Source organism: Numida meleagris, chromosome 5 (assembly GCF_002078875.1).
Source record: "Numida meleagris isolate 19003 breed g44 Domestic line chromosome 5, NumMel1.0, whole genome shotgun sequence".
NCBI classification, from domain to species: Eukaryota; Metazoa; Chordata; class Aves; order Galliformes; family Numididae; genus Numida; species Numida meleagris.
In genome coordinates, this window is record NC_034413.1 from 43,071,514 (window position 1) to 43,083,115 (window position 11,602).

Sequence of the window (11,602 nt, forward strand, 5' to 3'; positions counted from 1 at the left end):
ACCAGCACTTTCCCACTTGTTTCATTGACAGTGCTGCTTTGTGCAGGGGCATCCATGCTGCTTCAAAGCTACCTTAGCCAGATTTGTGACCACCTTGTCTGAGCAGGGAGGGCCAAAACACCTCAGCAGTACTGAATGGTGCAGCATAGGCATGTGAAAATTAAGGGGAGGAGACTGGAAATGCAGCACTTGTCTGCATTTCAGCAGCATTGCAGTACTGTACTGAAGTCATCATGGTGGTTTCCTGTGGCACCCCATCCAGGCTGCACTACATGCCAGGCTGCACTCAACTTCATTCTTGTCTTCTCTGCTGAGGCACTTGGTGTAAATTATGCTCTATAGAAACAAAAAAGATCATATTCCATAGAGGAGAGACAGAAGGCCTATAAAAAAAAACAGGCGTTTAAAATCATATTGGAAAGACACCACTCATCTTTGCTCAGTATTATTTCTGTCAACATGTCTATCACTAAACCAAACACAAGTCATTCTTGTCTTTATATCCATTTCTGTGGCATCTTGAGTATTTTAATGATTTGCTGTATTCTTTCATTCCTAATTTGGTTATCGGGCTGTCGTAAGTTAAGCTTTGGAGCAGTACCCTTCTGCATGATGGCCACTGGGATGCTTTGGGTTGCAGCACTGCTTTCTGCTCTGCCTTGCAAGCAAGGCTTGTCCAATGATGACTAGGTCTGCCAGCTGAAGCTCTTATACAGGGAACACAGCAGACCCTCTGGAAAGGGATTGTGTGTCATCAGTATTATTAAGGTATTATTAAGTGCCCCCAGAGCAACTCTGAAGGGCTTTAGTTTGATGCCTCAACATGAGGAAAAGACCAGAGGACTGGGAGGAAGAGCTTTTTTTTTTTTTTTTTTTTTTTTTTGGATGGGGAGCTGAGCAGAGATATCAAAGAAATGTCTACTGCCCTGAAACAATCACTGAAAGCAAGACAGCAATCAGGATAATTTGAATAACTGTTGCCTGTAGCAAACTCTCAGGAGAACTGGAAAAAGAATGTCCTATGAATTACTTGGAATGGATTGTTTGTGTTATGGGAGTGTTACAGGTGGCCACTGGAAGGAGGAGCAAAGCTAACATTAAAAAAAAACTGAAGTAGTGACTTATTCTTTTAAGTAGAAGCCAATGTGTGCATTTTTTTGTAAGGATGGCAGATGAAAATCTGTAGAACATGGTCTGTATTGAAAAGGTGAAGGAGAGGAACAATATCTTCACGAGTTTGAAATAATGGGGAAGTCCATTAGCCTTCAAACATTGCTTCTGACATTGTTAAGCCTTTTTCTATAGCATTTCTTCATGTAATAGCCACTCTTCTTGAACACAGTGGCATTTTTCATTTAATCTGATGATGATTCTTAAAGCATTTATGTATTCTACTTCTAATATGAACCACTGCTCTTTCTCCACAGGGTTCACATTTAAGATTAGACTGCTGTGATTTTTCACTGCTGCTCTGGTTGAAGGTCATTCTGTTTAGGAAATGGAGAGGGCAGTTGCCAAAAGGTAATCTCCTCCTATTTTAGCTGTCAGTTGGCTGTCTGGTTCAAATCGCAGTGTTAAAAGTCACTGCAACAGACCTGCCTGTAGTCTAGCTAAAAGCAAGAAATGGGTGGGACATACTGCAACAGTTTCCCAGTAAATTTTCATCCCAGCTTTTTCTGAAATTTCACTTCTCCGCTATAGGGCACGCAGAGGAGATCTGTTTTCTAGTGTCAAATTCTGTGCATAACTCCGTAACTTCATGATTCTGTAACTTAGAATGTGTTGGATCATATTACATCACAACAGTACTCAGATATGTTTCTTTTGCTTTTTTCTCCCTCAAACTACAAACTCTTAATATCATTTTGGAGTAAATGTTCTTCAAATTTCCTTCCATTCTCAGTATTGCAACTGAGACTTAAAAAAAAAAAAAAAAAAAAAAAGCCTGCACACACAAAACAAAGAACACACCAGCCCATTGTGTTTGCATTATTTATGTTCACTGAGGCTTAGTTTCCCTAGTTAGGAGAAGAAAAACAATACTTCCTGTTATTCATAGTAGTTTTCATACAGTAATTTCAAATACACAAGAATATTATTTCTCTTTAAAGAAAATGGAGAAGTCAGGCTCATCATCAATGGCTAAAAGCTATAGCTGAAAATGTTACAAGGGAAATATTACTCAAAGGTCAGATCACTTCTTGAAAGATGAAATGTCCAGATATTTGTGTGTTCATTGCTTCTGCCTTTTTCTTTTTAACAGCATTCTGATCATAGGCAATGCTGCAAAATTTTGAAGTCTCTGTATATTGTATTTGTTTTAGAAGAACACTTGCAAAGGGATGGAAAATGTGATACTCTACCTCCCTCCTCTCATCCCAGTAAATTGTCCTTAAAGAAATCTGTAATTTGGAGTGACGTTGATTTCACACATGGTACAAAGATGAATGGTGTTGAATGCTTCCACTTTGCAATCAGACATCTCCAAATGTCTTTTATGTTATCTTTGTTCCACATATTTTAAGGAAAGATGCAAAGCATTAAACTGAGTTTACTGAGAAAGGGCCAACATATGGCCTTCTCTGCGTGATAGCCGCTTAGAGCTGCAAAGTAGAGATGTGGCTTTAACTGATATTCTTGCATGTATGTGAGGAGCACAGCGGGTAATATAGTTGGAAGGAACAAAAGTCATCAAGAGGCCTCTCTTGAGGGCAGTAAATACTGGAGATGCTGAGCTTCCCTGTTTGAAGCTGAGAAGGAACTGCAGAAGTGGGTAGAAATTTCTGTCCGCTGACTAGCATCTGAGATTAAACAAAATGTAACTGGAAACTTGGGTCTGTTATTGCTTGTAGAAGCAAAAGGATATGATGCTCTATTCCAAGGCCTTACGCTGCTCGAAGGAAAGCCTACAGTTCCCTGGTTTGGAGGGCAGTTGGCTTTTGGTTTGCACACAAACTGCTCTCCTACTGCTTAGCAGTTAGAAGGAGGCATCAAACTAGCAGTAAAAATATATAGTCTACAGTTTCTTAAGGTTTTCTCATTAGTTTCTAGAAAACTGGAGTAGTTGCTTTTTATTTCATGAAGGTTTAAAAATCATCACTATGAAGGCAATCTGCCTGTGTGATTAATAAGCCCACATAACCATGAAGCATTTAAAGACAGTCTTAAGTGAATATGAACAAGTGCTATATTACTTTCGCCTGTTTGAACCTTGGTAGCTCATGCTCAGGGTGTTCAGCTGTTTATGAAATGAAAACTTTGGGCTACCATAGGACACTGATTTATCAGTTCATTTTGAGCAGTGTTTAATTGTTGTTTTGATTCTCTATTGGTGAAGTATACACAAGGGCCTTTTGCAGCAGTTGCTGCTCTTTGGTGGGGCAAAGGCTGAGCTGTTCTGGGAGGCAGGTGTCTCCTTCTGTCATTTCCTGCAGAAGCTGAGACTAGGCTTTCCTGAATCCACAAAAGATGTGATGTGTATCTCCTGGCCTTTTGTTCCCCTTCTCTCCTGTCTCAACTTCCAAACTTTCAGAAAGTCAAGACTGATTGCAGAGGAGTTGCTATCCACTTCCTGAAGTGCTTTGTGTTCATCTAATCTAAGGGGGAAAAAAGCAGTAAAGAAATGTGGTTTCTAACCTTTTATTTTTTCTTAGGGAGTAGACAAAGAAGAAACCCTCATCTTAAGCACCCTCAGTGCTTAAGATGCTTTGTTCTTTTTTTTTTTTTTTNTTTTTTTTTTTTTTTTTTTTTTTTTGCCTCTGCTGGCAAGCCTCTGATATTAACTTACTGATATTCCTCCCATGTGATGATTGTTTCATGTACAAATACAGAACAAAATGACCTTGATTTACCTGGATACTAATAAAAGGAGCTATCTGAATGTAAGACATTTATATTCCACAGAAAACTGTGGCACTACTTACACAACTTATTTACTGAATGTGGATGGTTAGAAACTGCCTCTGGGGGTTTGTGGAAAAAAGGAGACAATTCCTGACAACCACTTAAAGTAACATTTTGGTAAGTATTAATTTAATTAAAAAAATAAAACCACAAAGTCTCCTCTGAAATAGGACTTCATCTTTGATTTTTTTTAACCCTGATAAAATCAAAGGGATTTCTTCATTAAAAAAAAAAAATCAAACTCCAGCTGATATTATTAATCATTTCCCTCAATCTTTTAAAGCAAAGATCTTCTGTGTGATACCAAGACTTTGATAAAGCCACCAGAACAAAATTACCATATTTTGTTTAATTGAATTGAGTTGCTTCTTACTGGCAATTCATTGTGAGTGTTGTGTGCTTACTTTAGTGACCAGCACAGTGTTAAACTTCATCGACTTTTGCTGTCATGCAAACTAAATAACCCATAATAACTGGGGGGGGGGGGGGGGGGGGGGGAGGTTGAAGAGGATCTTTCTGTATTGTTTCATATTGCTCGAATAGTTAACTGGAGAAGGAGGCTAAGAAGTGCTGTTGCCCATGGCAGCATGCAGCTGGAGGAGCACCAAAGCTGGCTGCAGGGGCCCTGAGCAGAGGGACCTCCAAGCAGCTCTGCATGCTGTGCCTCAGCCGGGCCCTGGCGGCCATCTGAAGGAGCAGCCTGCTCTGGCAACCTGCCTTGGCCTTCACAAAATGGAGGCAGCCGCCTGTGGGCAAACGGAGATCACAGCAGTGAGTTTTGGAGGCTTTGTGATTAACAAGGTCTTCGGGGTTTCATTTTGGTGTATTATGTTTCTCAGTCTCTAGTTTTGTTTTTGTTTTTTTGCTTTTTTATACTCTGTGTGCCCCTGCTGTGAGGTGCTCGGGTCCCCAGGCCAAGGCCTCGCTGCCTCTCAGGCCTGCCACTGGCCCAGCTGCTCAGACTGGCAGGCATCCCCTCTCTGCTTAAGCAGCTGTTTTATGTCAGAATTTCTCTTATCACACTCAAGTCCCCTTCATAACTGCTCTTGTCACCATCTTCCCCTTCCTTCCCATGTGCTCCTTGCTGTATGCAAAGTAACTTTTGCTGTGGGGTGAAATTTGAGGCTTTCTATCCATCGTTACTTATATCTCAAAAACAAGTAATATAACCATTCTTACCTTTTTTTGCATTTTCTATTTCTTCTGAATCTGGAATGGAAGTCCATATGTTAGTTTTATTGCAGTTGTGTACAGGTATAACAAAAACAGAAATCAAGGCCAGGGAAAACCCTCAGAGCTGCATGTGTTTATCTACACTAAACTTTGTAACCAAAAGATTGCATTCTTTGCAACCTTGGTCAATGTTCTTCACAATCTTGGTTTTAACGTGATGTTTGAGTTTGGTCAGACCAGAGAGGATTCCATTCTGTCGGCTATGTTGATGGTAGGAGGCTAGAACCAGCCTGACTTAACCCATCTACCCTGAGAAATGGTCCCAGAAATGTTTGGTGCGCCCTGAGTAGTGCGTGGGGCTGCATGAGGCCCTGGGGAACGTGCTGGAGATGCACACAAGTCCTTTAGTCCTCTTGCATATCTGGAAAGAGCCATCAGGACCACTAAGCGCCTGTGGCCCTGAGGAATGCTCAGTCATGTGCGGCTTGCAACACTTGCAAGTGTAGTGATATTTGTAACTCTTAACAGAACGGAAAAGAAAAAAGGAGGGGAAAAAAAAGAACTGCATTTGTTGTCAGCTTATTGTTTATTGCTTGGTGATTATCTGTATAATTCTGTGATCTAAGACTAGATTTCCAACAATAGTTGTTTTTATGACCTTGCCAGAAAGTATTTGTCCCTCTTTAAATTCTGGCTATCAGTTATACATTGTAATTGTTCTGTAGAGCACTGTGTTATTTTTGTAAACCACTGGTAAACTGAGTTCATTATTCTAAGAACCTAACAGGTGTTTTATCCTGTTTAAATGGCTATTGAGACTACTTCTCTACATCCTAATATTTACATACATGTTGCTGGCAATTGTTGCAAATTCAAAGACATATTTTTTCCTAAAAGTGCAATCAAGAAACAAAATTAGAAAAAAAAAAAACTTGACACTATAATAAATCAGAGCAACAACAAAATTGTAAAAATCATTCGTAATGACATATTTTGTTGCTGTACTTGCTTGCTAGATTAGATTTCTGCTAGAGGTAATTGAAGAAAAAATTGTTCTGGTTAGAGGGATAAAATGCATTAAAATTAAATGAGCTTCTTGAACTCCGCTTAGGCTTTAAGATGTCATATCAAGGAAAGAAAACACATAAAACAAGCTTAATAGTTACAGTGTGGGGTTGTCCATTAAGTACCATACACACTAGCCTTTCTGTTGCACTGACATGAGTTCTCAGGTAATTACCATGACATTTGGGCAAAATGAAAGCCTGGTGTCCATATGTTTACCACTCTACACCCAAATTTTACGCCTTCCCTTCATGTTCTCTTGCATAAGCAGTGTTGTCTATCTAGCTGAAGAGTGAGCTGGTACAATTCACAGGGCTTAGAGAGAAGCATTGCACAGCTCAATGAGCATGCTCCTGCTGCTTCAGGGGAAGGAAGGAAGGTCTTGGTGTTCTGGCTGTGGGGATGTTAGATTTTTTGGGAGGTGGTTCTGAGACCAGAAGTTAGATTTACTGTAAAGGAATATTACTGAAATGCTTTTCTTCTGGAGAAAAGCATTTTCGTGCTTCTTCCAAACACTAAATAATAGATTGGAAGAAATAATTCCTTGGAAAACAAATAGGAGACAACTAAAAGTATCAGTAATCTTCAAAGTATTGTACTTGAAAAAGATGAAGTGTACAAAATTTCTCTACTTGTTCCAAAACACTGCACCTCTAAAAATGTTTTTAATTCCTCATGTCTTAATTTGGAAGTAGCATATAGTTTTTGTAAACTTTTAAGTTTGTTTTGCTACCTAGTCTCCACTTATCTCCTGCTTTCCTCTCATTTTTAGCTTTACTTTATCTTCTGTCCTCCTTTTCTCCCCAAAAAGAGTCATTCAGAACAAAAAAAAAAAAAAAAAGAAGAAGAAAGAAAGAAAAGGCATCTTTAAAAACACAACAGCAACAAAAAAAACAAAAAGTTGTCCATCATGAATGGCTGTTCCCCCCTCAACTGGTTTAGAGGAGGTAGCAATAATTCTTTAAAAGCACCTTTACCCATCTGTAGGAAACATGATTCTCTCTTTTATTTATTGTTTATAAAATCAAAGCCAATGCATCTGAAGCTTATACTGATGTTAGCAAAAATTACAAAGACCTTTCATATGCAAAAAAAAAAAAAAAAAAAAAAAAAAAAACCAACCCACAACCATTTGACTGAAGACTTGGAATATATTATGCTGATCTTGTATTCAAAGACCAGCTTCTCAGGGTTTGAGTTCTATTATGTGATTTTTCTGTAGGTTTTTTGTTTCTTGGGCACTTTCTCCCCCTTTATTTTCTGGAAATTTGTAATATTAGTACTCTTTTACACTATCAGAACTTTGAACCCTGTGCATGAGATGAATAAGGGAGCTGGCTTGGCTTTCTGAATCAGCCTCCTGAGTAGGTCTTCTGACTCTGGAATTATTCCCAGAATTCAGAAAGCCATCAGACAGATCTTCATCAGCAGTTTAGCACCGGCTGCACACTGCAGTGCAAAGCTTTGAAATTACATAGAAAAATCTTTTTATTCTGCTATTACGCATCTTGAAGGGATGTGTTATCTCATTGTCAGGGATTTGGAAGGGGAGGATGAAGTATTTATGAGAAGCAGAGCCACCCAATATTTTTGGCTGAATACCAGGTTTTATCAGCCCCTTAGAGTACAAAGTTGCTCTCCTTTGCTGTTGCTGATGTTGGGACGTTACCTGTCTGAAAGTTTTAGATGGCTGATGGATCATTACAGAGAAAAAAATGCTGTCAAGTTTCCCAGTTCCTGGACTTGTCCCCATTAATTGGCTCATGCCAAACAATTTAGGTTTTCTTTGACTCATTTTTCTGGTGCTGCTGGGGTACCTGCTTGGCTGTTGGTTATATCAGGCAGCTCCTGCAACCTGGGCTGTAATCCTAGCCTCCTTGACTTTAGCGGACTCTGAATTTGTGTTAGTGCTCCTCTACTGAATTAAATGGTGGTAATTTCCTTTCTATGAAACCCACTTCTTCTACCAGCATGGCCATAACCATTGTCAGTGGGTGGTATCTGAGAAGTATAAACTTGAACTTTGATTGCATTTGTTTTAATTAGCAGATAGATGCTGTGGCATAGAAGTCAATAAGCAGGGAATACTTGCAGGACAATAAGGAAAATATTTTGTTATGATCATGTCTTAAATGTCCAAAAGAGTGTCAATTCAGACACCTGCTGTTTCCTCATGCCTCTTCTAGCAGTGACATGCAAAGGAGTTTGAGAGGCTGGTCTCCTGCAAGACCATAGATTTTGCTTTCTACTACCAAGCCAGAGCACACACTGACTCTGCAATGTTGAGACAAAAACACCTACAGAGTAGACCACAAAGTCCCCTGCTACCAGGTGAAGGTAGGTGCTTATAGCGAGTGTTGGATGTAGCTACTGACTCGTACATTGTGTTAGCATGCATGACAGCATCAAATAGCCATCATGGGGGGAAAAGTCATTGATTCTGAAATAAAAACTAATTCAGAAGTTTAAAGTTAGATATCCTCTTGCCACTGCCAAAAACAGCAGCTACCAACTGGAAATCAAATGTGTCCCATGGGCTCTTGCGTTTACAAGTTAAGGCTATATTTTAAATTGAGGGCAACAGGGATCAGGTATCTATTTAGAATTGCTTGTGCCTTTTAACCATCCATAGTTTTTTGTGCTAAATTAGAAAGATATGATTACAAGAGATCATGAAGCTCTTTCTCTTGATGGTATATTTAGATACATCTCAGAAATCTTTTCATAAACAATCCCAAAATTGTTCTGCAAAGCAATATCTACCTCGCTGACAGATTCGGAATGAATTGTGCTACGTGAGGTTCAATCTTTTAATAGACCAAAAAAAAAAAAATGTGCACAGCTATGCAGATGTTTCAGCCATTTGGATTACTGTAATCAAATATGGTGAAGAAGCTCTAAGTGCTTTTCAAGTTTATATCATGCCCATTCAGCTGGCTTGACTGTTTTATTCTGTAGCAAGTCTGTTGGAAAATGCATTCAGTAGAGCAAAATGGTGCTGCTGCTAATATTAATAATAATGCTTAGCATTTCAGTTGCATTTCTTATTTTCAAAGAGCTGTACAAATGCTAATTAATTAGGCTGAGAAACTGAATGCCAAATAGAGAAAAAGGCTTGTGTCACTACTTGCAGAACAAGTTATCTTGATTATTGCGCTTTTAATGTTTTTCTTGGGAAAGAGCACAAAGTCCAAGAGAACAACTCAACTGTACAGAGCACTGTAGGGTACTGATAAGGGGCAACTGCCACCCAAAAAAGTGGATATGCTGATCCCTAAGCTGTGGCAAGCTCTTGTGACTTTGTGCTGCTTACAAAAGGTGTCTCTATTCCAGGGCTAGGCTTCTAGTGACAGAAATGGAATGAACTCCCATTGTGTGAAATTCAGGTTTGTTTTTCTAATTCTTTATCAACGCTTGGAGCAACCCAGAAGCCAGACCTCTGCCCCTCTTCAGTAGTCATCCCACAAAGTAGTAGTTTGAAACCTGAAAGATGTCCCTGTAGCTGGAAGATGCTTTGAGGTTAGATGAGCTGCTGAAAACCATGTAGGGGAGTTTGGTTTTTACAGGAAATGATCACAAATTTTCATGGAAAATTAAACATGAGTTACAGTAAAAGCCATAGGTTGTTCACTGGTAGCATTAATCTTGTAACAGGCAGCACAGAGATGTGCCATCCACCAGTGGATCATGTGCTGCCATGGTTCAGGATGTTCTGCCATGTGAGCAGTCACACTCTGTGCTGCTACAGCTCCTCTGCTGCTTGCCTTGCACAGCCCTTCCTCTGGGATAACCTATCTCCATGGAGGAGACAGCATGGTGTTAGTCTTCCTTGGTAGCCAGGAGATGGGAGAGTCAGTCTCTCTTGATGTCTATTTTATGGGTGCTTTTTCTTTTATTTACAGCCTTTTTTTTTTTTAATTATATGGCAACTATAGCTGTGAAAAGCTGGAATATTGTAGAATGGGGTCTGCCAAGAAGGAAAACATCTCAGGCATTTCTTCAGTCAGTTTGAGGTGGTAAATGTAACTGACCAGCATCTGCAGTAGCTGTTTTGGTTATTCACAAATTGTTTCTCTCTGAGGAACTGTAGAGAATGTGTACGAGTCAGCTGTGAGTTGTCAGGGAGAAATATAAATCTGGTCCAGCGTCTTATGTACATACGCAAGGGCTGAAGCATTCCCTAGAGCTCAAACTGCAGTTCTGTGAGCTTTACTCAACATAGTCATCTTCTGATGCAAACAGGCTTCTAATTTATCAATGGCTAACATCACTGACAAAATTAACCTCACTTTGGGGAGGTGGGGAGGGGGATGGCAGGAAATGGCATTCAAAGATGCTCTTCTGATCATCTGTTTGTATAAAAGAGCATCCTGAGATGGCTTTATAGGCAGTTTTCCCAGTCTCATATGCTTTATTACACATTCAATAGCTAGGCCATGGGAAAGAATCATGTTTAAATAGACAAACTTATTCATATTTGAAAGGGACTGTGCAAATTACTGTAGCAAATATGAAAATAGAAGTAAAGGTGAAATATTAGTCCTTTCTTCTCCTCTTCCAGAATTAATGGAGGGTTTGTTACTGTTTTTAAAAGAAAAGGGGTTTTATTCTGAAACTGCTGCTGCAGTTCATGTCTGTTTCCAAAAGACAAATAGGCTACTATTTTAGAATCAGCAGTTGAGGAATTGTCTTTGCCTGGACTGAATTTTGTCAATTGTTCACTATAATTATGATGATGAAACAGAAGCTAATTGTTGGTCTGACCACCAGGCCTTTGTTAAACAATTAATCTTTGGTTTGATGACAGCAGTGCGTCTAGCATCCTATTTCCAAATTGCCTCTTGTAATTGTTTTGTTTTTCTCTATAATACCAAGAAATCACTGTTATTGTATTTGTCGGCAATTTGCATATGAGTGGTTCCTTTCCTGTACTGAAATACAAATTTCAAGGTGTTTCTATAACTGTGTTGACAATGTTATGATGATCACTTCTTATCCAATGCTTTTCAAAAAGCATATACACTGATATTTTTTTATTCCCAGACTTGTTCTGAGAAGGAAATGAAGTAGTAAAACTGATGGAATTACTTGTGAACAAATTATCTGACCATTTTATTTCATGTTGTTCTTGGCAGATTGCTTTGAAGCGTGTTGTGGTTTCTGTACTGCTTGCACACTGTTCTCCAAAATTCTCCAACAACCTGAGAGCCTGCCAGGGATTTGGTTGCATTCTGATTTGTACTGGTGGCAGACAAATATATGAAGTGGAGTGTCCACTGAAGCCTTGGGAATGGCTCACTTAGTAGATCACTCACCCGATGGCATGCAAAAAGGAGAAAGCAATGCTTGCAGTCAACAAATCCTCTGCAAGAGGGAATGGACTCTTCTCCAAGTAAAATATTGATGAACCTATATATTAAATATTTAAAATAACAAGAAAAGGCATGGAATTGTTTATGTT

At 39.2% G+C, this 11,602-nt stretch overlaps 2 long non-coding RNA genes across 3 annotated transcripts in view; both read left to right on the forward strand.

Moving 5' to 3' along the window:
- LOC110400098 overlaps positions 3,800 to 11,602 on the forward strand; it is a 232,430-nt gene continuing 224,627 nt past the window's right edge. The window contains exon 1 of the long non-coding RNA XR_002439629.1: positions 3,800 to 4,020. This is a non-coding gene — a long non-coding RNA (uncharacterized LOC110400098). The remainder of the gene's footprint in view (positions 4,021 to 11,602) is intronic.
- On the forward strand, positions 4,452 to 11,583 carry LOC110400099. Of its 2 annotated transcripts, XR_002439630.1 has the most exons (4): positions 4,452 to 4,674; positions 8,328 to 8,478; positions 9,475 to 9,527; positions 11,277 to 11,583. It is a non-coding gene; the product is annotated as an uncharacterized LOC110400099 (long non-coding RNA). The 2 variants fall into 2 exon arrangements; XR_002439631.1 differs by lacking the exon at positions 9,475 to 9,527 and having other exon boundaries at positions 4,464 to 4,674; positions 11,277 to 11,573.